The sequence below is a fragment of the Eptatretus burgeri genome, chromosome 2, assembly GCF_056783735.1.
Source record: "Eptatretus burgeri isolate ZD-2024b chromosome 2, Ebu_testis_v1, whole genome shotgun sequence".
Classification (NCBI taxonomy): Eukaryota; Metazoa; Chordata; class Myxini; order Myxiniformes; family Myxinidae; genus Eptatretus; species Eptatretus burgeri.
This window is the reverse complement of record NC_140962.1, coordinates 29,137,369-29,163,247: the sequence shown is the minus strand read 5'-3', so window position 1 is coordinate 29,163,247 and position 25,879 is coordinate 29,137,369. Positions and strand designations below refer to the sequence as shown.

At 44.4% G+C, this 25,879-nt stretch overlaps 1 protein-coding gene across 3 annotated transcripts in view; it reads left to right on the top strand.

Annotated features, from left to right (window-relative positions):
* LOC147031694 (uncharacterized) overlaps positions 1-25,879 on the top strand; it is a 133,147-nt gene that overhangs the window by 91,989 nt on the left and 15,279 nt on the right. The window contains exon 5 of one of the 3 annotated variants that reach the window (XR_015050706.1): positions 8,295-8,459. The exons of the other annotated variants lie outside the window; for them this stretch is intronic. The gene's annotated coding sequence lies outside the window, so the exon portion shown is untranslated. The remainder of the gene's footprint in view (positions 1-8,294; positions 8,460-25,879) is intronic. 3 annotated transcript variants of the gene reach the window in all.

The following is a 25,879-nucleotide window of genomic DNA, read 5'->3' as shown; positions in this document are numbered from 1 at the left end:
TAATCATTCTTGGTGGAACTTTTTGCTACCTTTCAACTTTCTTAGGTGGGAAGCATGGGGATTTGGGATGGCATGCCATTGACTTCGCTCGAATTCTGTTTGTATTTTATTTTTGTTGCTCTTTAATCTGATCCATGAACTACATCGTTGGCTTTCAACCCTTTAAACCTTAATTTGTGGACTGCTCCTGCCTCTTCTGTTTCATTGTAAAAGTAAAAGTTGATCAACCTATGCCATTAGAACTTTCTTTCCAAAGTCCTGTTTGTGTGGGGCTGTATGTTACATTTTTTGCAGTTTCACTGTGAGAGATTTTGACCTGATTTTATGAAACGCTTACATTTATTAGAACACACACATCCAATCAGTAAATGTTTAGTGTACGTAACCATAAAGGCTCAGGTTTGACTTTGCGACCACTCTATGATCTCATTGAGACGACTATCTACAAAACATCGCACCAGTCTTTTTCTGCCATATTAGATACAGAGCTTCATGTTGTGAATGTCTCAGATGAGTTTAACTTTGAACTCACAAGGAAAAATACGAAATAAAAATTAGTACAGGACTATACTGTGTTCACTCCCAACATAAAATAAATATATGAAGCTGAAGTTTTTGTCCACATGTGCATACAAGTAATTATAAGTATATTAATGGATTTTTATGCTTCTGGTGACGAAGTCCCCGGTGGTATTGTGTTTTCGTGTTGTCCATCCATCCGTACTTACGTACATGCTAATTTTGTCCATTTTCTCTGCAACCGCTTAGGCCTTAGTTATTTTATAACTTGGCTTACGGATCTGCCGACGGTATATTTGCCGAAATGAAATATAAATATAAAACACATTTTTAGCCTTTTATGTTTATACATTTTCCGCCGAAGGTGCAAAAGTTTCAAAACCCGAAATGTAAACGTCGGCATTTATTTTCAAAATATAATTCCGTGCACGCGCGCCAAAATGCCGAGTCACCTTTAACCGAGCTGCGCAGTAGAGCTGCGCAGTCGTCTTCGGTCATGGCGTCTGAGCAGTGGCCAGCGTGGTTCAGATTGACTGTGGTTTCTGAGGCGAAAGTGATTGTTAAGAAGTATGTCAGCGGTATAAATTCGAGTGACTGTATTGGTGATTTAATCACGCAACATCTTGACGACGAATATTCTGGCTGAACGATTGCATCAACTCAGTGCAGCAGCAGGGATGATTCGCACGCTACTCTTGATCGTGCCGATTTTGTTTCCATCGAAAGTTGTACACCGCTGTTCGTATTGAAAGATTTCGGTGCCAAGTACGTCAAAGTTTCCCTGCGAAATGCTGATATTCAGCCTTCAACGGACCAGAAATCAGCCTTTGATGTGCTCATGGGTATGGGGAGACGGTACGATCAGATGCCCACTGAAAACTAAGCTGGTTATGGCTCTGATTGACCGTTTTGAGCATGTTGGCTCCGAGTAGACACCTTTTTTAATCATATCCAGCACTATGCACTGGTGTGCACGCACACATCTACGACTTGGACAGTAATTTTCTCAGCATTGTTTCCATTTGTTTGATGATCCAACAGGTTTCTATAAGAAAAACATGCCAGACTATATTGTAAAAACAAGTTTTAATCCTTCTTTATTGTTTTTCACATCAGATGATACAGTGAACAATGGCATCCTGCATTTGAATGGTTTTCCATCTTCAATGTTTTCTTAGATCCTACTGGTCCGTGATTTATATTCCCCCCCCCACCTACCCTTGTCTTTTCCATGGAACATCCGAAAAAAAATCATGAAATTATATTTATATTTATATTTCGACCTACCGACCCTACATTTTAGCTGAAGAACTGCGTAAACCAAGTTATAAAATAACTAAGGCCTTATCCGATTGATACGAAATTTTCACCTTGGATGCAACTCATGCAGAATTTTTTTAATACTACATATGACATCATATGTCATGGTGAGGTGGCAGCCATGTTGGTAAAATGGAAAACTTTTGGACCTCTGTATCTCCTAAACTACACCATATAAAAAAATTGCATCTTGGCACCTGGCAACTACTCTGCATGGGGAATAAGGGTGGTTTGACTATTACGTCATCGTTGCAGTAGTATCCCAATCAAAATTCGACATGTGGAATGCTGCATCTGATCAGTGTGAAAATTTGAGAGGTTCATCTCGGGATAGATTGGTGGACAGAAAATTTATTTTATGACGTCATCGGTCACGTTGTTTGGCAGCCATATTGTTTAAAAAAAAATGGAAAAAATATCCTCCAAAATCACTTTAGAGATCGAAGTGAAACTGCACACAAATGATCGACTCGCCATGGTGAATAAAGCTTGAGAACTGATGTCATAGGTCACATGGTTTGGCAGCCATATTGGATTTACCCTAGAACCTTAAAAAAAATCACCTCCAGAATGGCTTGACAGGTCGAGGAAAACGTCACCCACATGTTTCCCAATCCTTGGGGATCCTAGGATGATGAAGAATAATTGATAGGTCACGTGGTTCAGCAGCCATATTTGAGAGAAAAACGAACCTTATCCGATCAAAATGAAACTTCACACATAATCCTCCACTAAATCATGGGCAGAGTCCAAATTTTCAATGCCATAGGTCACGTGGTTTGGCAGCCATGTTAGTTTGAATACCGAAAATTAAAAAAACATTTTCCTTTGAAACCACTTAACGAATTGATGTGAAACATGTTGCCTTACATGGAGCAAGGGCAGTGGATCACAACTGCAAAGTTTTGCGTCGATCGCTTCAGCGGTTTCTGAAATCTAAATTTTTAATTTTTTCCTTGAAACCAATGTGACTGCCACACCACGTGACTCATGATGTCATTATTAAGTCTAATGTAAGCAGCAAGGTTGGTGGATCATAACTGCAAAGTCTGGTATTGATAGGTTAAACAGTTTTAGAGAAATAATTGTTTAATTATTTCCTTAAAACTAACATGGCTGCTACATCATGTCATGTGACTGATGAGGTGATTATTAAATAAAATATTTGCAGCAAGTCATGGATCATCACTGCAAAGTCTTGCATCGAAAGGCTACGCGGTTTCAGAGAAATATATATTTTTAATATGATCGACTAGGCATCGGGAATATTAGGTGAAAATTTCAATGCCATCGGTCACATGGTCTCGCAGCCATGTTGGACAAAAAAAAACCTTATCCGATCAACGCGACATGATCGCCACCCATTCTGAATTTGGTTCGATCAAGAGGACTCCGTGGGTCAAGTTTCCGATCAAAGTGGGGCAGCATGGTTTTTTTGGTTTTTTTTCACCATATAAATTTCACAATTTTCACCGTTGATGCGACTACTCATGTTGAATGTTTTTGTGATAATTATGACGACATAGGTCATGTGGTGTGGCAGCAATATTGGAAAAAAGAAAAAACTTTGGACCTCTATCTCTGAAACCGCCCCATGGAAAATATTGAAACTTGGCACATGTGAAGTACTCCCCATGGGAAAAAGTGTTTTTGTTTTTTTGTGTCATACGTGGCTTTGTTATGACATCATTGCATAAGTCTTTAAGATAACACTTTATCCGATCAGTATATAAAAGTTGAGGGTCATCTAGGGCTAAATTGTAATTGGCAAAAAATATTGGTCATCGGTCACGTTCGGCAGCCATATTGTTTTTAACATAAACCTTTATAGTGCCAATATCATCATCTTCGAAACAGCTGAACAAATCGAGGTGAAACTTTGCAGGTATGATCGCCTATCCATGAGGAACAAAAGGTTCTCCTATTATGATGTCATGGGTCACATGGTCTGGCAGCCATATTGCATTGAATGACAATCTTTGAAAAATTCTTTCTCTTGAACTTGGTTCATCAATCGATATGAAACGTCATAATTATGATCTCGTAGTCATGGAGAATGTGTTTTAAATTTCAACCTGATGGGAATGCATAGTCTGGCAGACAGAATTATTTAATATTTTGAATCTGGATTCAGGGATTATGTCATAGGTAATTTTGTTATGATGTCATAATTGCATGTTGAACGCTTCATGTGATCAGCATGAAAAATTTTGAGGGTCATTTCGGGAGGGCTAAATTGTATGGGTGTTTGGGGGGGGGTAGAGGGGTGAATTGATGATGTCATCATTCACATGGTTTGGCAGCCATATTTTTTAATTTCACATAAAAACCTTCAAAAATCTTCTCAAACGGCTGAACCGATTGAGGCAAAACTCTGTGATTGCTTATCCATGAGGAACAAAAGGTTCTCCACTTATGACGTTGTAGGTCACATGGTTTGGCAGCTATGATTTTTTTTTGAAGAATACATTTTTATATCTTTTCCAGAACGGTATCACAGATCGAGGGGAAACTTCACTTACATTTTCCCCAAGCCTTGGGAATACCAGGGTGTTCACGAATAAATAATAGGTCACATGGTCTGGCAGCCATATTGGGTTAAACGAAAAAAAAAAATCTATCTCTTGAACCGCTTCATCACAATCAATGTGAAATGACAGTTATGATCTTGTGGTCATGTTGTTTTTATATTTTAAATTTCAACCTGATTGGACACAAGGTCTGGCACCCAGAATTATTTAATAATTTTAATCTGGGTTCAGGAGTTTAAATCAAACTTGGTGCAAGTATGTATAATGATGTAACATTGTGGGTGGAGGCATATCTGGCAATGTTGCGGTGTTGAAGAATGCCATTCTAGTTTGTTTGAAATCACTATTCTAATCCAGAAAGCCTGTTTGTCATCAAATTGTTTGTATTTAGCTTGCTAATTAATCATATCATGAATTTTCACTGGCAATTGGCATTACTACAGGACATATTGTTTTTATAACAGAAGTGATCATTCTTTAAAAGGTAGCAATACCAACAAACCGACATACATATTAATATACACCCTAACTTAGGCATCGTCTCCTACACGATCCATGGGTATACCAAATCTCATAAAACAACCTTCACGTCTCAGAATAGAAATGTAATACTGTGAGTGAGCATCAACCTCGAGTTCATTTTTGTTTATTTTGTAACCTGTTATGATGAAAAAATTCTCCTACACCTGGGCTGACTGTCGACCTGCAGGTGTGCTGAACGTTTTGACATGCATTTGCATGTCCGCTTTCGATGGCATGTTCAAACTCGCCATTGTTGTATTGTAAAAGTATGTATATATATATATATATATATATATATATATATATATATATATACATACATACATACATACATACATACATACATACATACATACATACATACATACATACATACATAGATGTACAGGGAGCTGCAAAAGTAGGTATACAGTAAGGATTATAGCAGTATTACCAGTATTACAATAGTGGTGCTAGGATTCATTTAATAATTCATTACTGTATACCTACTTTTGCAGCCCCATATATATATATATATATATATATATATATATATATATATATATATATATATATATATATATATATATATATATATATATATATATATATATATATATATATATATATATATATATATATATATATATATATATATATATATATATATATATATATTCATGGTCTAAGAGGGTCTATGATGTGTCAAAGTGGGTCCAGGCTTGACACCCCTCCCCTCCCAAAAATAGGTACAGTGGGGAGAACAAGTATTTGATACACTGCCGATTTTGCAGGTTTTCCCACTTACAAAGAACGCAGAGGTCTGTAATTTTTATCATAGGTACACTTCAACTGTGAAAGACGGAATCTAAAACAAAAATCCTGAAAATCACATTGTATGATTTTTAAATAATTAATTTACATTTTATTGCATGAAATAAGTATTTGATGCATCAGAAAAACAGAACTTAATATTTGGTACAGAAACCTTTGTTTGCAATTACAGACATCAGACGTTTCCTATAGTTCCTAGCCAGGTTTGCACAGACTGCAGCAGGGATTTTGGCCCACTCCTCCATACAGATCTTCTCCAAATCCTTCAGGTTTCGGGGCTGTCGCTGGGCAACACAGACTTTCAGCTCCCTCCAAAGATTTTCTATTGGGTTCAGGTCTGGAGAATGGCTAGGCCACTCCAGGACCTTGAGATGCTTCTTTCGGAGCCACTCCTTAGTTGCCATGGCTGTTTGTTTCGGGTCGTTGTCATGCTGGAAGACCCAGCCACGCCCCATCTTCAATGCTCTTGTTGAGAGAAGGAGGTTGCTGGCCAAGATCTCACGGTACATGGCCCCATCCATCCTCCCCTCAATACGGCGCAGTCGTCCTGTCCCCTTTGCAGAAAAGCATCCCCAAAGAATGATGTTTCCACCTCCATGCTTCACGGTTGGGATGGTGTTCCTGGGGTTGTACTCATCCTTCTTCTTCCTCCAAACACGGCGAGTGGAGTTTACACCAAAAAGCTCTATTTTGGTCTCATCAGACCACATGACCTTCTCCCATTCCTCCTCTGGATCATCCAGATGGTCATTGGCAAACTTCAGACGGGCCTGGACATGCGCTGGCTTGAGCAGAGGGACCTTGCGTGCGCTGCAGGATTTTAATCCATGACGGCGTAGTGTGTTACTTCTGGTTTTCTTTGATACTGTGGTCCCAGCTCTCTTCAGGTCATTGACCAGGTCCTGCCGTGTAGTTCTGGGCTGATCCCTCACCTTTCTCATGATCGTTGAGGCTCCACGAGGTGAGATCTTGCATGGAGCCCCAGACCGAGGGAGATTGACTTATCTTGAACTTCTTCCATTTTCTAATAATTGTGCCAACAGTTGTTGCCTTCTCACCAAGCTGCTTGCCTATTGTCCTGTTGCCCATCCCAGCCTTGTGCAAGTCTACAATTTTGTCCCTGATGTCCTTAGACAGTTCTCTGGTCTTGCCCATTGTGGAGAGGTTGGAGTCTGATTGAGTGTGGACAGCTGTCTTTTATGCAGATAACGAGTTCAAACAGGTGCAGTTAATACAGGTAATGAGTGGAGAATGGGAGGGCTTCTTAAAGACAAAACCAACAGATCTGTGAGAGCCGGAATTCTTACTGGTTGGTAGGTGATCAAATACTTATTTCATGCAATAAAATGCAAATTAATTATTTAAAAATCATACAATGTGATTTTCAGGATTTTTGTTTTAGATTCCATCTTTCACAGTTGAAGTGTACCTATGATAAAAAAATTACAGACCTCTACGTGCTTTGTAAGTGGGAAAACCTGCAAAATCGGCAGTGTATCACTTGTTCTCCCCACTGTATATACTTTCTTCTCAGAAACTACACACACTATTCTGATGAAACTTGACCATGGTGAAGAAAAAAAAGAAAAAAACGTGCAATCGACTTGTCTGAGGTGACACCATTAGGCTGTGTGCACTTCAGCCTCATTGCCAGAGATGCCAATAATGTTGCAAGCTTGAGATTCCAGGAGAGACAGATGTCATGCTCGGGTGCCAGCCCAAAGGGAAGACCTTGTGTGGTACAATTTTGTTCCAAATTACACCATTTGTGGGATGAGGAGAACAGGTCTCTGCTCGACCCTGCTGTCTGAGCTCGCATTTATAACAAAAACTCTGCGTGTTACAAACCATCTGGAGATGTGCGTGACACTAGTTTTACTTTCCATACAACCTGTTATAATGTCATGACGATTTAAACCTTTTGTCATTAATGGGGCATTCCATGTCAAGTGTGCACACCCTCCCGACACATACTTCATTTTCTCCCCATATGTTGGTCATTTATTCACTTGGGTGAAAAAACTCAAAATACCAACTTTTAGACCTGTGGGCCCATCGGAGCCCATTTTAGGGGCCCCCAAAATTTGGGTGCCCCCGGCTGCCGCACAATCTTCCAGAGGCCATATCACAGGTTGTAGTGGTCCGATTTGGCTGATCTTGGTATCACAATGCTCATAAAAGCGAGATCTTTCGAATCGCGTAAAGTAAAATCACTCCGAAACAGTAATTCAAAAAGTTATCGTTTGGGGCGCCCTTTTACCTTGGGCCCCCGCTCCCCAGCCAAACCGATGGTCCCGATTTTTTTCGTGTGAGAATACCCCTTCATATACTCCAACACCTCAGCATAAATGAAAATGGGATCTCAATGGGTTCAAGTGTGATGATGGTTTTATTGTTCGGGGACTCGGGTGCTGGACACACAATACGCCACAATACATAGCACAATATTTGAAATTTTCCACATGCACATGCAGGAACTGGAAGTGATACTAGTATGAGTAAGAGTTTTTCCAAGCATATTATAGTCAAGAACTTTTGCCAACCAATGTTTTATTTGACAGCTGTGTTTCTTTTTTACTGATTGTGTAGGTTCCACCTGTAGCAGTTTTTGGTTCTACGGAAAGAAGTATATCAGAAATGTCTAAAATGCAGTGATCTTCAATGTCAGGAAAAAAGAAACTATTTGCGGGCCCGTTTGGATGAAGAAAATTCACTTTCACTTCATGAGTGTCCTGAAAGGCTTCCATGATGCAGGCAAGCCACCATTTTCCATCATAGTGCACTGTGACATAACCTGAGAGTTTCCCGTTAAAAGTTGGTGTATATTTTGAAATAGCTGACTCGATACGGTGTTCCTCGCTAAGGCTGAATTTGCGTACTTGAAGAGCAGTTTCAGAAATAGGGATGAAAGCATGAAGTTTTTGAGTTCCAGCAATGGTTTTGGCCATTTTTAACCTTTCTTCCAGATTTCGTTCTTCCTCGTCATACGCCTCTTGGATCCTGTAACCGAACTTCATTTCATTCAAACCATTTTCAGCAAAGGCGAAAAGATCTTTTGGATATATAATTTGACTGTCATAAGGTCTACACAGGCTCTCACGTGTTGCTTCTCGTTTGACTGTACCTCCCACGCCATCTGAAGGGCCCTTGTCATGACTTGTGGCAAAAATATGTAATTCTGCGTCAATACCATACTCTGATTTGTGACGACATAGGTTTATGAAGGCTTTGCAATTCTTATATTGGCCAGCGCAACTGTCTGAGAAATAGTAAAGTTTCTTTACATTTCCAAAGCTAGATTTCAAGTGTTCAATGAGCATTCTTTGGAAGAGGTAGACTGAGACAACCTTGTGAGTATTGCATTCTGATATAATCGTGAACGAATCGTGGTTTAATTTGCCATCGTCCGATTTGAAATAGTAAACCCGGGGGTGAATTGTCACTTGAGGGCAGTTCCAATGGAATCCTTGGGCCACATCCTGTATGACAAACGAATAGTTCTCTGAGAAGTCTCCAATAATGATAACTAGCATAACCCGTGCTCTGCGTGACATGTTGGGGTGGGTGTGTTTGAGAAAGGAACTGATGCAGAGTATCAGTAGTAATTTTACTTTAATGCAGTAAGTGGAATACGATTTCACAGTTTCAGACCCATTTTATTTACTTTTTTTGTACCATGCACCTCATATGGTCTTTGAGATAATGTAAGCCGAATATCACGTTACTCGAGCGCAGAACAAAGTCGAAGATAGCGCGACACGAAACCACAAACTCGGAAATAATATACAAGATTTCTTCTTCACCAATTTCGTCTTTCTTATTTTTCAGAAACTGAGATTGGGCCTTGGCAATGAAGTTGTGTCTCACTAATTTCACCACGCGTTCACAGAATTGATTAATGAATTCTTTCAAAGGCAGGACCATGGAGCTCAGATCAGATCTGTCAGTGGATGTCCACCGTTTAAACTGAATTTCATCAATATCCTCTCGTTCAAAAGCACTCAGTACCTCGGTTTCGAAGTCTTCAATTGATGGGCAACTTTCACAAGTTCTGAAATAACATGCCGGTTGTGCTGTGTTACAAACTATGCGTGCTATCACATGATGATAGCTTGGAAGTTCGGCTATCTGTGGCATTTTGGGACCAAACATGAGTTTCACATTTTGATGTATCGTACATACACATACACTGTGTGTACCACCTGAACTGGCCAGGACACACTCCAAGGGACGGAGCATGGCGAACTTCGCGAATCCAACTTTCAAGCCAGGGTTCTTCGCTTTGAATTACTGAAACAGTTCCTTGAGATTGTTTAATACCAGGCACTTTTGAATTTTGTCTTTTCCATGTTCATTCCTGACCACCACACAGTCCTTTTTTTCCCGGCATTATTCGGCTGACTTCATCACTTCGGTAAAATTCGGTTACGGCGGATTTCACTTAGTCAGGCAATATTTTACCCTGTTTGGGATTTGGAGACAATAGCATACCATTTTCTTTCTCTAAAATTTTGGCTTGCACAGACATTCTTTGGGAGCAACTGTATTCACTCGTCATCCCTCTGATGCTCATATTCCAAGCAAATATTGTCAGTATACGTATTTGCTCTGAATGGCTTGAAACAACGTATTTTTCTTTCAGGCTTTTGATCACCTCTGGCATGCAGTTTTCATCACATTTTGACGCTGTATTTTGTGTTTTCTCCGCAGTGCTTGGTCCAGCAACTAGTTCTAATTTCTTTTGCACAGAATCTTCCACTTCACTTCGCTTTTCAGGAACGAACCCTGGGTTCCTTTCCACCTTTCGTTTGTCAAATGGGCTTTCGCCTATCATCGATAACGACTGGTTTAATAGGTCAACTTCTGCTTCTTGCTCAAAAACCTCCTCCTCATCTGTCGAAATAGATTCTGCAATGCCTCGATATTACCTTCTGATGATAATTTCGAACTGGTCGAAGATGATTCTTCAATACGCTCTGGTGACAACTGAGAGTTTTTTTTCTGCACGAAGTACAAAGTCTGTCATCTTTTTTCACCTTTGAAGAAAATTTCATCAACATATCATTTGACACATTGCGAAGATCTTTTCATTGTTTCGTTTTATGGCAGCTGAACGGATCGCAACAGTATTTTCGGAAATCCTTTCCATTTTCAGTTGCCATGCTTACTGCAAAATATGCAGAAACTGAGATTAGCCCATTTATAACTTAATTCGATGATTGTTATACAAAAAAATGTACACTTAAAAATCAATAGACACAATAGGCAGAATAATTTTTTGCAAATCATGCTATATATATATATATATTAGTCCAGAGATGATGATTGTCAATTTCAGACATAAAGTCGCCTGCCAGCAAGTGACGTCATTGGAACGATGACGGCAAACATCGCCCAATGTCGAATCAAGAATTAGTGATATGTGGACCCCAAACAATAAAACCATCATCACACTTGAACCCATTGAGATCCCATTTTAATTTATGCTGAGGTGTTGGAGTATATGAAGGGATGTTCTCACACGTGAAAATCGGGATCATCGGTTTGGCTGGGGAGCGGGGGCCCAAGGTCAAAGGGCGCTCCAAACTATAACTTTTTGAATTACTGTTTTGGAGTGATTTTACTTTACGCGATTCAAAGGATCTCGCTTTTACGAGCATTTTGATACCAAGATCATCCAACTCGGACCACTACAACCTGTGATATGGCCACTGGAAGATTGTGGGTCAACCGGGGGCACCCAAATTTGGGGGGGGCCCTAAAATGGGCCCCCATGGGCCCCCAGGTCTGAAAATTGACACATAATGTTTTACCGTGGATACAATCACTTGCCCAAAAAAGAGTGAAATCTGAGACTATGTTCCAAAATTTCGCTGAAAAATGTGTGCACTTGACATGGAATGCCCCGAATACCATTTACCTTCGAAGCACCATTTATGTTTGGTTCAGGTCAAAAGGCTGTTTTCCAGCATGTGCACAGAAGTGATTTCTTCAATATTAAATTTATAATATATAGTATTTTGCAAATTTTCTCCTTTTTATGATTACTATGTTTTTAATGCGTCATTCTCTTAATTTACCCGAAAATAACTGCAACGTCTTTATAATACGTCATGATCTCGCGTTCTCAAAACCTTGCCTCGCACTCACAATCCCAGTCTTGATTAGTCTTGTCCTTTGATGTCAGAAGTTGTTTTTCATGAAGTTTTGGGTTCTGATGGTGAAGGCGTTCAAATGTTAGCATAATGTCATGTGGTTGCTTCCCCTCACCTCTGCCCACACTATTGGTAATGAAATGCCTTATAGGTGAGAAGCTGGTGATTGGTGCAATCCTTAATCGAATTTTATTTCCCACATTGAAGGATTAAATGATTGCATCTTTAGGATGCTTTCAAAATGCAATGGCCCACTTCTCATTTAATGGCATCACTGCATCACATGATGTCATACTGTTCTGTGGTTACAAAAGCATAATACTTCAATCCTGAGAAGTGAGGCTTCGTTGAGGAAAAAGAAACGCCACCTTTTATTTATTTCTAATTTCATTATTTCTTAAAATATATAGTAAACTGGAATGGCATTCGGTAGAGCACAAAGTCTCGCCTCGCTTGCTCATTCTGAACAAAAATACCATCGTTAACTGAACACGTTACTATTATGGCCCACTGCTATTGTGACCCATATACCAGTGTCGTCCATGTACCCAATTATGTCATGCACATTGCCATTATCTGGAGCTTTGTTGATTATCGGTTGATTATTAGGATATTCAGCGATCACTTTTGTGCAGGTCAGGTCAGGTATGGGAGCATGTGCCAGAACAGCGCGTCGCTGCGTCCACTTTCCGCCGGTACTCCAGGGGCCTCCGGTACTCCAGGGGCCTCCGTCTGGCCACCCCCCAGGCAGATGCCAGGCCCATCCCCATCTCCTTGAGATGATGGTCAACCTGCTGCAACCATGAGGCACGTGGTCGGCCCACTGGCCTCCTCCACTCATGAGACTCCCTCACTGAGAGAATCTGGTGAGCAGGATCAGCGTCAGGAAAACGAGCCACATGTCCATACAGCCGCAGCTAACGCTCACTGACTATGCAGGTAACAAATCTCATCCGAGTCTCTCTCAGCAACCGCTCGTTGGACACAAAATCCGACCAGCGATAGCCAAGGATTCTCCGAAGAGACCTGGTACCAAAGGAATTAAGTCTCCGTCTCAGATCCTTGGTCAAAGTCCAAGTCTCGCAACCATAGAGCAAGACTGGAAGTACCAAGGACCTGAAGACTCGGACTTTCGTCCTCCCGCACAGGGACCGGCAGCGCCACACCCCATGATCCAGTGAATCCATGACTCCCCAGGCCCGACCCAGACGTCTATTGACCTCCGGCTCACAACCTGCGGAGACATGAATATCACTGCCAAGGTAAGTGAATCTATCCACGACCTCAACATCCTCACCACAAACAGACACAGACAGGACAGCAGCATCCAAGATTTCACCGAAAGCCTGGATCTTAGTTTTGACCCAAGAAATCCGTAATCCCAACAGCTCCGACTCCTCATTCAGCACCTCGAGGGCCCCCAAGAGGATGTCTAAAGTCTCCGCAAAGATGACTGCATCATCTGCAAAATCAAGGTCCGAGATCTTGACATTGCCAAACGATGCACCGCAACTTGATCTCTCCGACATCCTCCCAAAAATCCAGTCCATACAAGTGCTGAAAAGTGTGGGGGCAAGTACACATCCCTGACGGACTCCAGTAACAACTGGAAATAAGTCAGAGATGGTACCACCACACTTCACAGCACTCTCAGTACCAGAGTAGAGTTCAGACATCAGATCGATCAGTTTCGGTGGCACCCCACGAAGACCAAGAATCCTCCAGAGGACATCCCGATTCACTGAATCGAACGCTTTACAGAGATCAACATAGGCTGCAAGCAGCCCCTGCCGAAACTCTCGTCTGCGTTCGGTGAGGACACGAAGTGCAAGGATACGGTCAATCGTTGACCTCGTTGGTGTAAAGCCTGACTGCTCTGGACGCTGGTGCTCAAGCAGATGGTGGCGAACCCTATCAAGAATTATCCGAGCAAAGACCTTGCCCGGCACTGAGAGCAGCGTCACCCCTCGGTAGTTGTTGCAGTCTTGGCGATCACCCTTCCCTTTCCATAGAGGGACAACAAGGCCCCTCTTCCAGTCAGTTGGGATGATGCCTGTGTTCCAGGCAGAGCACAAAACTGCATGCAACGACACGAGTGCAGCATTTCTACCAGCCTTGAGAAGTTCAGCATGGATGCCACAGATCCCTGGAGCTTTGCCCCGTTTCAACTGGTTCACCGCAGCCCGTGTTTCCACAAGCGATGGTGGACCACAGTTGATTCGAGGGTCAGCAACAGGGATTGTAACACCCTTGACGTCCAACTCGACAGCTGGGGGATCAGCCTGGTACAACCGCTCAAAGTAACCGGCCCAGCGGGCCTTCACTTCAGACTCCTCTGTCAAGAGGCTACCACTCTCTGCTCGAACTGCAGTGCTCCGAGGGATGGGCTTGGATGAACGTAATGCGCGAATTCCCCTGTAAGCGGGACGAGAATCACCTGTCCACAGGTGATGCTCTACCCCCTCACAGATTCCTCGCACATCGGCCTCCTTGTCCACCCTCAGTGCACGTACAGTTTTACGCCTCAGCTCCCTGAACAGCTCAGCTCTGCCATTCAGCCTGGCCCTGCGACTCTGGTCAATGGTATCCAGTGTCCCTTGAGAGACAAAATTCTTCTTTGCCCTGCGGTGAACTCCAAGGCATCCACCGGCAACATCAAGGACGGTGGTCTTGAAGGTGCTCCACAACTCTTCAGGACCCCCAAAGCACCCAGACCCCCCAAGTGTCCACTCAGCCTGTTCGCAAACTCCTCAGCTACTCTCTCATCCCTGAGCTTGGCAACATCCAGCCTAGGCTGGGATGGTACCATTCTCCAGGATTTAAGGTGCAGCTTTAGAGTTGCTACAACAAGCCTGTGGTCAGTATTGAGGAACTGAGCACTCCGGTAGACCCTGCAGTTCTGGATCATCCTCCAACGACCGTCAATGAGGACATGGTCAATCTCCTTTGCCACACCGCCAGCGTTGGAATACCAAGTCCAGCGATGAGCTTGCTGGCGCTGAAACCATGAACCAGCCACCCTAAGTCCATGACTTCTTGCAAAGTCAAGGAACTTAGTGCTATTCTGGTTCATAGTTCCTGACCCATGGGGACCAACACACACCTCATAACCATCCCTATCAGTTCCAGTCGATGCATTGAAATCCCCCAAGACTAGAAGTGTATCTCGTCTGGGGCACTGATCAACCACAGACTCGAGTGTGGCGTAGAATGTGTCCTTCACGGTGAGATCACTCGCCTCAGTCGGAGCATAAATAGAGACCAGGGAAATGACACCTAAGGAGTGGCGAATCCTTAATCTCATAATACGCTCGTTGACCGGTGTTACCTCAATTATCATTGGGGTCAGCTTATTGGACACAGCTACAGCAACTCCTTGGGTATGGTAACCATCAGAGCGACCAGACCAATAGTAGGTGTAACCACCCACCATTATCTCGCCGCAATCCGGTCTCCGAACCTCAGAGAGAGCTGCAATCCCGATGTCCAAACGCTTGAGCTCAGATGATAACAGAGACAGGTGATCATCCTCTCTTAGGGATAGGACATTCCAGGCACCCACCCGAAGGGACCGCCTCAGGTTAACCCAAGGAGACCGCCGTCTGGTGGACGACACCTCAGCACCACTCCGACACACTCTCCCGCAATCTGACCCAGGGATGTTACCCCGTGGTTTCCCTCCTATCAAAGATTGGGGGTCCCGAAGGCTTTGCCCCAATCCTGTCATCCGGTGAGCTGCCCTGCGAAGGGAAGCTGCACAGGAGGTACTCCCACGGAGTGGGTTTTCAGATTTTTTTGCGTTTTTGCGTTTTGCGGAATGAAGGGTTTTACGGTGGCCGGAGTGCAAATCCTGCCACCAACCTCCTAATAAGAAGTAACCCAACTGCAGGAGGACGTCCGCAGACACAGTTGGGCACTAGATATGGATGGCCGTTGGCTCACAAGGAGCTCCTCCGCCCTTTGACAGGTTTTGTTTTTAATCCTGCTGGGTGTCCATATCCAAACACCCTCCTCACCAGAAAACCTGGTGGGGGAGACGGTTTAGTCGCCGACAACCCGACCATGGAACAGGTTAGTACAGGTTTACATGGTACCTGTAGCAGGTCACAGATCGAACCTGACCTGACTTTAATTTTGTGCACATTAAGGCTTAATTGTGTCAATGAAAATGGATATTTTTTTTTTCAAATTTTATTCGCCATGGCTTGTCAATCATATGAATGAAGTTTTACTTCAATCTGTTGATCGGTTCTGGAGAAAAAGATTTTTTTAATGTTATTTTCAATCCAATATGGCCACCAGACCACATGATGTCATAAATCCAATTCCTCACTTGTATCAGGTCATAGATCAGATATATGAAGTTTCAAAAAAAAATTTGGATAAGGATTTTGATTCAACCAATTATGGCTGGAATACCACTTTACCGATGACGTCTTAATCATTACCCGGTATACCCCATGGGGAGTTTATGACATGCCAAGTTTCAATTGTTTTTGCTTGAGTGGTTTTGGAGAATTATGTCCAATTTTTTTCCTTTAATCCAATATGGCTACGAGAACATGTGACTTATGATGTCAGAGTTCATAAAATATTCTCCCTGGGTAGTCCCTCCTATGTTTAAAGGTTTGCATCGATCAGACAAGCGGTTGCAGAAAAAAAAAATTTGAAGAGAAAATATATAGATGTGGACACAGACACACAGATGGGTGTCGCAACCCCTTATTTATTAGACTAATAAATATTGTAACTGCAATGTCGCTTGTAAACCTACTGCCCATCTGGGTGTCGGTATAAACACCTGTTGTCCAAGTTGATGCACACTGTCGCTTGTGAACACCTACTGCCCAACCTCGTCCAGCTGTTGTCCAGCCCGGCTTCTCACCTCCGTTCCTGAGAACTTGCGAGCCATCCAACCACATCATACTCCGACAGTATGACTCGCAACTATTTCTCATGCAAATGGTGATTTATGCAGTACTGCAATACTGTACGATGGCTGAAGAAACAATTCTAATTTATAATACTTGGCAGCCATATTTGAAAGATTATTGAAACTTTTGATACAAAAATGGATCTGACATGCCAAAAAGCTCCATCCTTCGGTGATTAGCAATACCCAACTTTTGTAGGTTACGTGATCATTTGACGTGTTTGTAAAGTGGCCAACATAGTTTCCTAAATGAGCTACATTTGCCTGATTGTTCAGTCCAAATTTGTATCCCTATGACCGTATGCTCCCTATAGGTACTGTCGGACAATCCTGGCTCTAATGTCTTGCACTTGCTATATGTCTGATCAGGACAGTGTTGAAAGATAACAGTTAAATGGCTGTCCCAATTTATTTAAGGATGCTATTCCTGCATTGTACCAGACTCAGTGGCATGATGGTTAGAGCCTCCACTCTGAGTTTGGCAGGTCAATGGTTCGAACCCCGGCCGAGTTTTTTGAATGAGATTTTGGATGAGCAGCTGTCCACATACTTTTGGCCATGTAGTTTACACAGTCATGGCCAAAAATATTGTCACCCTTGCACCTTCCTCAAATAACTCACAATTTTCTCAAAAAATAAGTTGAAATTGACAAAAGTATTTGGTTTCCACAATTCTTTATTTCACTTAATATTACAGAACCTTTGCTTTTGGATCAAAACTTAATATATCCTTTTAAATCAGAAAATCAAAAGAAAGGTCATTGACAAAATTATTGACACCCTCGAGCCTCGATTTAATATTTGGTAGCACAGCCTTTGGCCAAAACAACTGCAGTCAAGCACTTCCTGAAGCCATTAATGAGCTTCCTCCACCTCTCCACTGGCAGAATGGCCCACTCTTGTGCAAACTGCTCCAATTCTCCAAGATTTGAAGGGTGTCTTCTCCCAACTGCTGTTTTCAGATCTCCCCACAGTTGTTCAATTGGATTTAGATCTGGACTCATTGCTGGCTACTTCAGAACAGTCCAGCATTTTGGTTTGAACCATTCCTGGGTGCTTTTTGAGGTGTGTGTTGGGGTCATTGTCCTACTGTAAGACCCATGACCTTCGACGGAGACTCAGCTTTCTGACACTGGGCTGAACATTGCACTCCAAAATGCCTTGGTAATCTCCTGATATCATGCACACATTCAAGGCACTCAGTGCTTGAGGCATCACAGCAATCCCAAAACATCACTGAACCTCCTCCATGCTTGACTGTAGGGATGGTGTTCTTTTCTTTGAAGGCTTCATTTTGTTTTCTGTAAACACAGAGATGATGTGCTTTATCCAAAAGCTCTAATTTGGTCTCTTCTGTCCACGGTACATTCTCCCAGAAGGATTTTGGCTTGTTCAGGTATGTTTTGGCAAACTCCAGTCAGGCTTTCTTACGTGTCCCTTTCAACAGTGTCCCTCCTGGGTCACCTACCATAGAACCCCCTTTCATTGAGTTGGTGATGAATGGTGCGAGTTGAAACTGTCGTACCTTGTGTCTGAAGGTCAGCTTGAATCTGTTTGGTCGTTGATCGAGGCGCTTTCTCCACCATTCGAACAATCCTTCGCTGCAATCTTCAATCAAGTTTTTCTCTTGCAGTCACGTCCAGGCAGGTTGGCCAGAGTGCCATGGGCCTTAAACTTTCTGATAACATTGTGTACGATGGACACAGGAACACCAAGGTCTCTGGAGATGGACTTTTGTAGCCTTGAGATTGTCCATGCTTGGCTACAATCTTTTGTCTGACCTCCTCAGACAATTCTCTGTACCACAATGAGCATGGAGAAAAGAAAGAAAACCACACAGTGACACAAAGCAGCAAGATGACTCCTTTTCTCTAACCAAGCTGGTTGAATGAGTGATTTTTATATGCCCGATATATATATATATATATATATATATATATATTTTTTTTTTTTTATACGTCTGAGGGGGGGGTATGCATTCAAAGGGTAATTAGGATGTTTAATTAGGTATGCCATGCTGTTCGAGTGTACCAGGATCTCGATGTAATAAGTAGCAATTCAGTGGTGATAAGTTGTCTAGTAAATGTCCATTTCTTCAAGGGGGAAATGGTAATTGTCACGTAATTAGTTAACGAAACGGGTTAGGGTAAGTGTGTCTGCGTAAACCCCTTTTAGTATTCCCTGGAGGCTTGCCGTGACGTCACAGGACAGTGCTGCGGATGGCTCCGCCCCGTGATCATGATTGGCGGAAGGCGACGGCGGAGGGCCAATAAAAACTGCTCGATTGGAAGTGACGAGGACGCGAGGATAAAAAGGCTCTGTTCAGGAAAAAGGGAAGAGGAAGAAGATCGGGAAAGAAAAACCGTTCTGGTGGAGGCTGTTGTGCTGGGAGCGTGCTGTTTGTTGGGCTGATTCGATCCTGAATTGATCGTGTCTCGTGGCCTTGCTGTGCCTCGTGCCTCACCTTGGTTGGCTCTGGGGTTCTGCTGGCTCGGAGCACGGGGTCAAACGGCGGGCGGACCTGCCTCCCTCTCCTGCTCGCAACTTGGCGCCAGAACTGGCTCCCTGGCGGCTGTGAGCAGACTTGTGCCGACACAAGGAGGTCGACAGCACCACGGTGTCTCCTGCCCCTGACGAGCGCAACGCCAGCTCGTCCGACGCCAATCCAGGGACTGTTGCGTTTACACCACAGGCCAGCCTGACCACCAGGACCAGCTACGTGTGTGTGTGTGTGTGTGTGTGTGTGTGTGTGTGTGTGTGTGTGTGTGTGTGTGTGTGTGTGTGTGTGTGTGTGTGTGTGTGTACCTGGTGCCTTAGAGGGTTTGAGATTGGTATATCCATTGGAATTGTTTGTGTTTTCCCCACGCCCGAACCCACACCACCATCCCGTCGGATCGCCCCGGATCCCTCTTCTTGCCGAGTCTTGTTATTTCTGGTTAGAGAAATAAACGTTATCAACTCAGTGAAAAGCGACTCGTGCCACCTTCCTCATCCCGTTTGCAGTAGAGCGATTAGAACCGCCATCTTTGGGTTATAAATAAATAAACCGCCTCCATCGTTTCGGCTCATTCTACGTTGGCGGGACTGTTCAAGTCCCGTGAACGTCACATTGGTGTCAGGAGTGGGATGTTCGAACCCCTCTAAATTATATTTGGTATCGGGAGAATATACCAGGATTGAAATCTCGCCACGAATTGGAATATAAAATTACTGCAGAAAAGCGCGCGAGCGCGGGAAAATTTTGGCGGGAGTTTTCAAATTAAATTTAATTGGCGGCAAACGGGACTTCTGCACCATGGCGGATGTGCAGATGTTTGAGGAGGAAGGCCACGTGTCTGGCAGCGAGTCGGGGGAAGAAGGGAGAGACGGGGGTAGGGTTGGAACCTCCTCCATTCCAAGCGCGGACCGTGCTTCATCGCCCGTAACGGGGCCGGCAGCGCCGGAAACCGGCGCGATGTCGATCTGGACATTGTTGGAACGTTTAATGAGTGCAATTACAGCACAGGGGGCAAAAAATGACGGCACAGGAGGCAGAAATAGCAAATCAATTCGTGACACAGAGGGCAGACATGACAGCACAAATAGCAAATCAATTCGTGACACGGAGGGCAGACATGACGGCACAGAGGGCAGAAATGACAGCACAAATGGAAAATCAATTCGTGACACAGAGGGCAGAAATGACAGATCAATTGGGGTAATGCGGGAACAGTTGGGTGCACGGATTGATTTAATGAGGGATGAATTGGGGGAAAAGATGGAGAAAATGAAAACTGAGATGCAGGAGTGTGTGGATGTTCAATTGGGGGAAATACAAAGTAAATTCGAGGATAGATTGGAGGAAACAAAGGTAGAAATTACATTGGAGAGAGAAAATATACGGAAAAAATTGGTAGATAAAATTGATGCAACGAACATTCGGGTTGATAAAGTGGATGAAAGCCTGGAACGTCATCGTGCCTGTGTGGATGCTTGTATGCAGCTGCAAGTAGAAGATTTGGGAGAGCTGAGGAAGCAAGGGATGGATTTGGCGGAGGAGGTAAAAGGATTGGAGGCTCGTTTGGACGAACAAGATAAAATTATGAGCCAAGATGAAGTCTTGGATAAAGGCCTGGTTGAGCCGTCTTTTGTAAGTAGAATGTCCGGGTTGGTTGAGGAGCAGCTACAAACTCGCAACGGAGCCTTGGAGGAGGTTGTGTGGGCCCAGAAGATCCTGCGGGAAGAGGTTAATCGGTCCATTCAACGTTTGGAACAGGAGGCAAAATTGACCCATGAGACCCTCACCACAAAACATCTTTGGCCACAGTGGGCTCCGAAATTGGATACGTAGCCACAAGGGTGTTTGATCCCTGGGCTGGATTCAGACAAGGGAGAAACTGAGAAGCGGGCCACCGTAAAAGTGATCCCCATGGTAAATTTTGACGGGTCAGGGAGCCTTGAAGCTTTTCTGACGCAATTTGAGTGCATTTCCCGACTAAACGGATGGAATGAGCGGGAACGTACAGGGAATTTGGTGGCAACGTTGCGGGGACCAGCCGCAGATGTGTTAAACGTGATCGCGGAGGGGATGTTGACCAGTTCCCACATTTGCGAGGCGTTGAGCCGTCGGTTTGGGTTCGCAGCGAACTGTGATCTGGTGCGGGCCCAGCTCCAGCACCGCAGATTAAAGCCGGGTGAGACAGTGCAGGAGCTGGCACAGGACATTTACCAATCAGTTAGGATTGCGTATCGGGACCTAACAGTGGAGGCGTGGGACAGACTGGCACTCGAGAAATTTTTAGCTGCTCTTCCTGACCCTGAGGTCCGAGCGCTGGTGGAGCTACAGGATCCACCCACCGTGCAGCGAGCGGCCGAGTGCGCGGCCAGGCTGGCCTCGTGGAGTTGGCCGGGTCGGGTGCCCGAGAGGCCATCGGTGACGATCCGACAGGCGGAGATTCAGGATCAGGGAGGGGGGCTGGGAGAAATTGGCATTACCCAAATGCTTCAGAGGATGAATCCTCCTGCTGAACCGCCAGGTCTATCCGAGATGCCCTTTCATAGGTTGAGTCCGGAAATCACTGTTGGGGGTCGGGGAAACTAGATCGGGCTGAGCATACAGGGCCATGCTTGGCTGGTGAGATTGTGGTGAAGTGCCTCCTTTGGTGAAAAAAAAATGAATTGTGGGAAAATTGGCATGTGTTTGTAAGTTCTGCTGGGTTTTAGAGTGACAATAGGGACAGTGGGTAATTGGTAACAAAGCGGGCACGAGTGGCTGTCCAATGGCTGGTGCGTGGATCGGGTGAGAAGTGCTGTGAGTTGTTTCAAGTTAAGAAGTGAAATGTATGGTGCACACGTTGATTTTTTTATTGGACATGGTGTGGTAACAGGGAAGGTCATGGTCGGTGAAGTGTTAGAAATGCAGGTGTCACATGTAAGGCCGATGGGGTGGGGGAGTCATGTGGGTTTTGTGGGTGGGGATGATGTGCTTGTCCGCAGGGATTGCTGAAGCTCACGGTGAGAGGGAATTGCGACCCCCTTCAAGGAGATTCACCCCTGGTGGCTAACGGTGACAGTGTCTGGAGGCAACTGGGAGAGGGTCTGGTTGGGCGACCAAGGTGGGTAGGACCTTGGCGACCCAGGAAGGCCAGAGGAGCCAGTGAGACCCCTTCCAGTGTGTTGTACGGGGTTAGAGCTGATGGCTACCAGGGGGGTGGGAATCAAAGGGAGCGGGGCGGAGAAACGTCCGGGTTGGACTAAAGCTTTCCTGTGGGCATGGTTGCACCTGAGATGCCCCCATCATCTTGTGATAACCCACCCCACGGCCATGACGGGATTCAGCCTGCATCATTAAAATGGGTCCATGACCTAGAAATGTGATGATGACCATGGTGTGAGTGTTGTGAAGATGTGTGAGTCCCACTCGATCCCGCACAACTTGACATGTGCAGCAAGGGCATGATGTCCGCATAATTTTGGGGTGAGCAAATTTGAAAATTGGCTCCCCAGGTAACGCTGGGTCTATTAGCATCCACTGGGGGACGCATTCAAGTGTAAATATTCCGTGAATAGTGTCGTTAAGGCTTAGAGTAGGAATGTAAAGTATGTGTTGTGTTTTTGTGGAACCTTTTGTTTCACCTCCCCAGATCACTGGAGGAGTGTTGGGCAAGAGCGATGATCCAGAGGACGGAGTGCAACTTCGCTCAGTGCTCTCATGTGATAAAATAAAAAATAATAATAAAAAAATGAATGATTGTTTAGGCGAGGATAAGGCCATAAAGGGGTAGTACATTAAGCAGGATAGGTAAGTTAGCTGCGGCTCGCTGCCCATTGCCCCTCCTACTTTATTTCGTTAGGTTAATTAGGTGTGAGTCAGTAAGTGTTAAGGCTGGTACGGTAGCGCCTGTGATATACCTTGCAGGAGCTGCGGTACCAGAGGAGGGGGCAGGGTTACGTCTGAGGGGGGGGTATGCATTCAAAGGGTAATTAGGATGTTTAATTAGATATGCCATGCTGTTCGAGTGTACCAGGATCTCGATGTAATAAGTAGCAATTCAGTGGTGATAAGTTGTCTCGTAAATGTCCATTTCTTCAAGGGGGAAACGGGTTAGGGTAAGTGTGTCTGCGTAAACCCCTTTTAGTATTCCCTGTAGGCTTGCCGTGACGTCACAGCACAGTGCTGCGGATGGTTCCGCCCCGTGATCACGATTGGCGGAAGGCGACGGCGGAGGGCCAATAAAAACGGCTCGATTGGAAGTGACGAGGACGCGAGGATAAAAAGGCTCTGTTCGGGAAAAAGGGAAGAGGAAGAAGATCGGGACAGAAAAACCGTTTTGGTGGAGGTTGTTGTGCTGGGAGCGTGTTGTTTGTTGGGCTGATTCGATCCTGAATTGATCGTGTCTTGTGGCCTTGCTGTGCCTCGTGCCTCACCTTGGTTGGCTCTGGGGTTCTGCTGGCTCGGAGCATGGGGTCGAACGGCCGGCGGACCTGCCTCCCTCTCCTGCTCGCAACTTGGTGCCAGAACTGGCTCCCTGGCGGCTGTGAGCGGACTTGTGCCAACACAAGGAGGTCGACAGCACCACGGTGTCTCCTGCCCCTGACGAGCGCAACGCCAGCTCGTCCGACGCCAATCCAGGGACTGTTGCGTTTACACCACGGGCCAGCCTGACCACCAGGACCAGCTCCGTGTGTGTGTGTGTGTGTGTGTGTGTGTGTGTGTGTGTGTGTGTGTGTGTGTGTGTGTGTGTGTGTGTGTGTGTGTGTGTGTGTGTGTGTGTGTGTGTGTGTGTGTGTGTACCTGGCACCTTAGAGGGTTTGAGATTGGTATATCCATTGGAATTGTTTGTGTTTTCCCCACACCCGAACCCACACCACCATCCCGTCGGATCGCCCCGGATCCCTCTTCTTGCCGAGTCTTGTTATTTCTGGTTAGAGAAATAAACGTTATCAACTCAGTGAAAAGCGACTCGTTCCACCTTCCTCGTCCCGTTTGCGGTAGAGCGATTAGAACCGCCATCTTTGGGTTATAAATAAATAAACCGCCTCCATCATTTCGGCTCATTCTACGTTGGCGGGACTGTTCAAGTCCCGTGGACGTCACAATATATATATATATATATATATATATATATATATATATATATATATATATATATATATATATATATATATATATATATATATATATATATATATATATATATATATATATATATATATATATATATATATATATATATATATATATCGGGGCATATTATGTGATACCGGTCGTCCGTCCGTCCGTTCCTGTCCGCACTCTAACTCCCAAAGTTTTCAACTTTCACGTTTCATATTTGGTACATAGGTACAGACTGTGCAGACGGTGTGTCGCGACATATGTTCGTCATCTATAGTGGTTGCCATGGCAGCCAGGATGCTGTTTTCCATGCAGTAGCACAATTCTGTATATACCTTCTTGTTCGGGAGTATATTTTGCTCACTTGTTTTATATTGCAGGCACCTGCATCTCACCACAGGTGAGTTCAATTCCAAAGTAAAGGAGAATTACCTGCTTGCAATCTAATTATCTGTAACAACTTCTCAAAGGTGCCAATAATATTGTCTGGGCCATTTTAGGATTTCCTTTTTATCCTGTGTGGAATAACCTCAGATTTAGTAATTTTTTCAGCTTTTTTTGTTTTGATGCACTGAAAACCAAAGAAATACATTTGTGGATACCAAAATATTGTTGCAGGGCTGGCGGGGTTGGGTGAGAAGACCACTATGTGGGGGAAACTACGTCGATTCCCACCAGATTCCCCGGAATTGTAGGCCGTCGCTCACGAATAAATCTGTGACGCGGCGGGTCGCTTCACCAACCGTTGACGCCAATATCTCAACCATGTGGCGTAGGGTCCTCCTGTCTAGAATCAAGTTACCTAATTAACCACGTTGTTTCGACTACTGGGGAACCACGCCTTGCCCGAACCGGATCACTCTACCAACTACCGACTATCTTTCCGGATCGGATGCAGTCGTGCGGGACTGCCAAGGACGTACCGGCTGGAAGGAATGGATTGTTGGGAATAAAGACCCGGCTAAACCTATATCCGAACCATGCTGGACCAATGGAGGAAAAGACAAAGGCGAGCTGGGAACATTTCCACAATTATTATTTATTTACAATAAGTGGGGAAAAGCATGTGGCACAACAAAAAGGTTTATTCGGTATGTAATGCAGGGGAAAGATGAGAGAGAGGTGTGGTTGCGGCAATTATACAAGCAACTTACAAAAGCAGACACAGTGCAGACTTGACGCGAGATTAATAAAGCAACAATCGCAACAATAAAATATCTTGTACAGGCTTATGTAATGGACAGGCGTCAACACACTCAGACAAAATAAACCCAATGAAAGGCAAAGGACTTTTGTAGCCAGGGAGGGAGGGAGTTGAGGTCACAGTTTTTGGTACCTGAGCGTTTCAGGGGAAGGGATGCTCGTGGTGTGGCACCCGACAAAAGCTGTGCAGTTCGGTCCACAGCCGCAAGTGTGGTAATCGTGTCTGCAAGCAGGAGCTTGAGTGGAGGAGAGCGGAGTCCAAAATGGCGACAGTTGAGTAGTAGCAGAA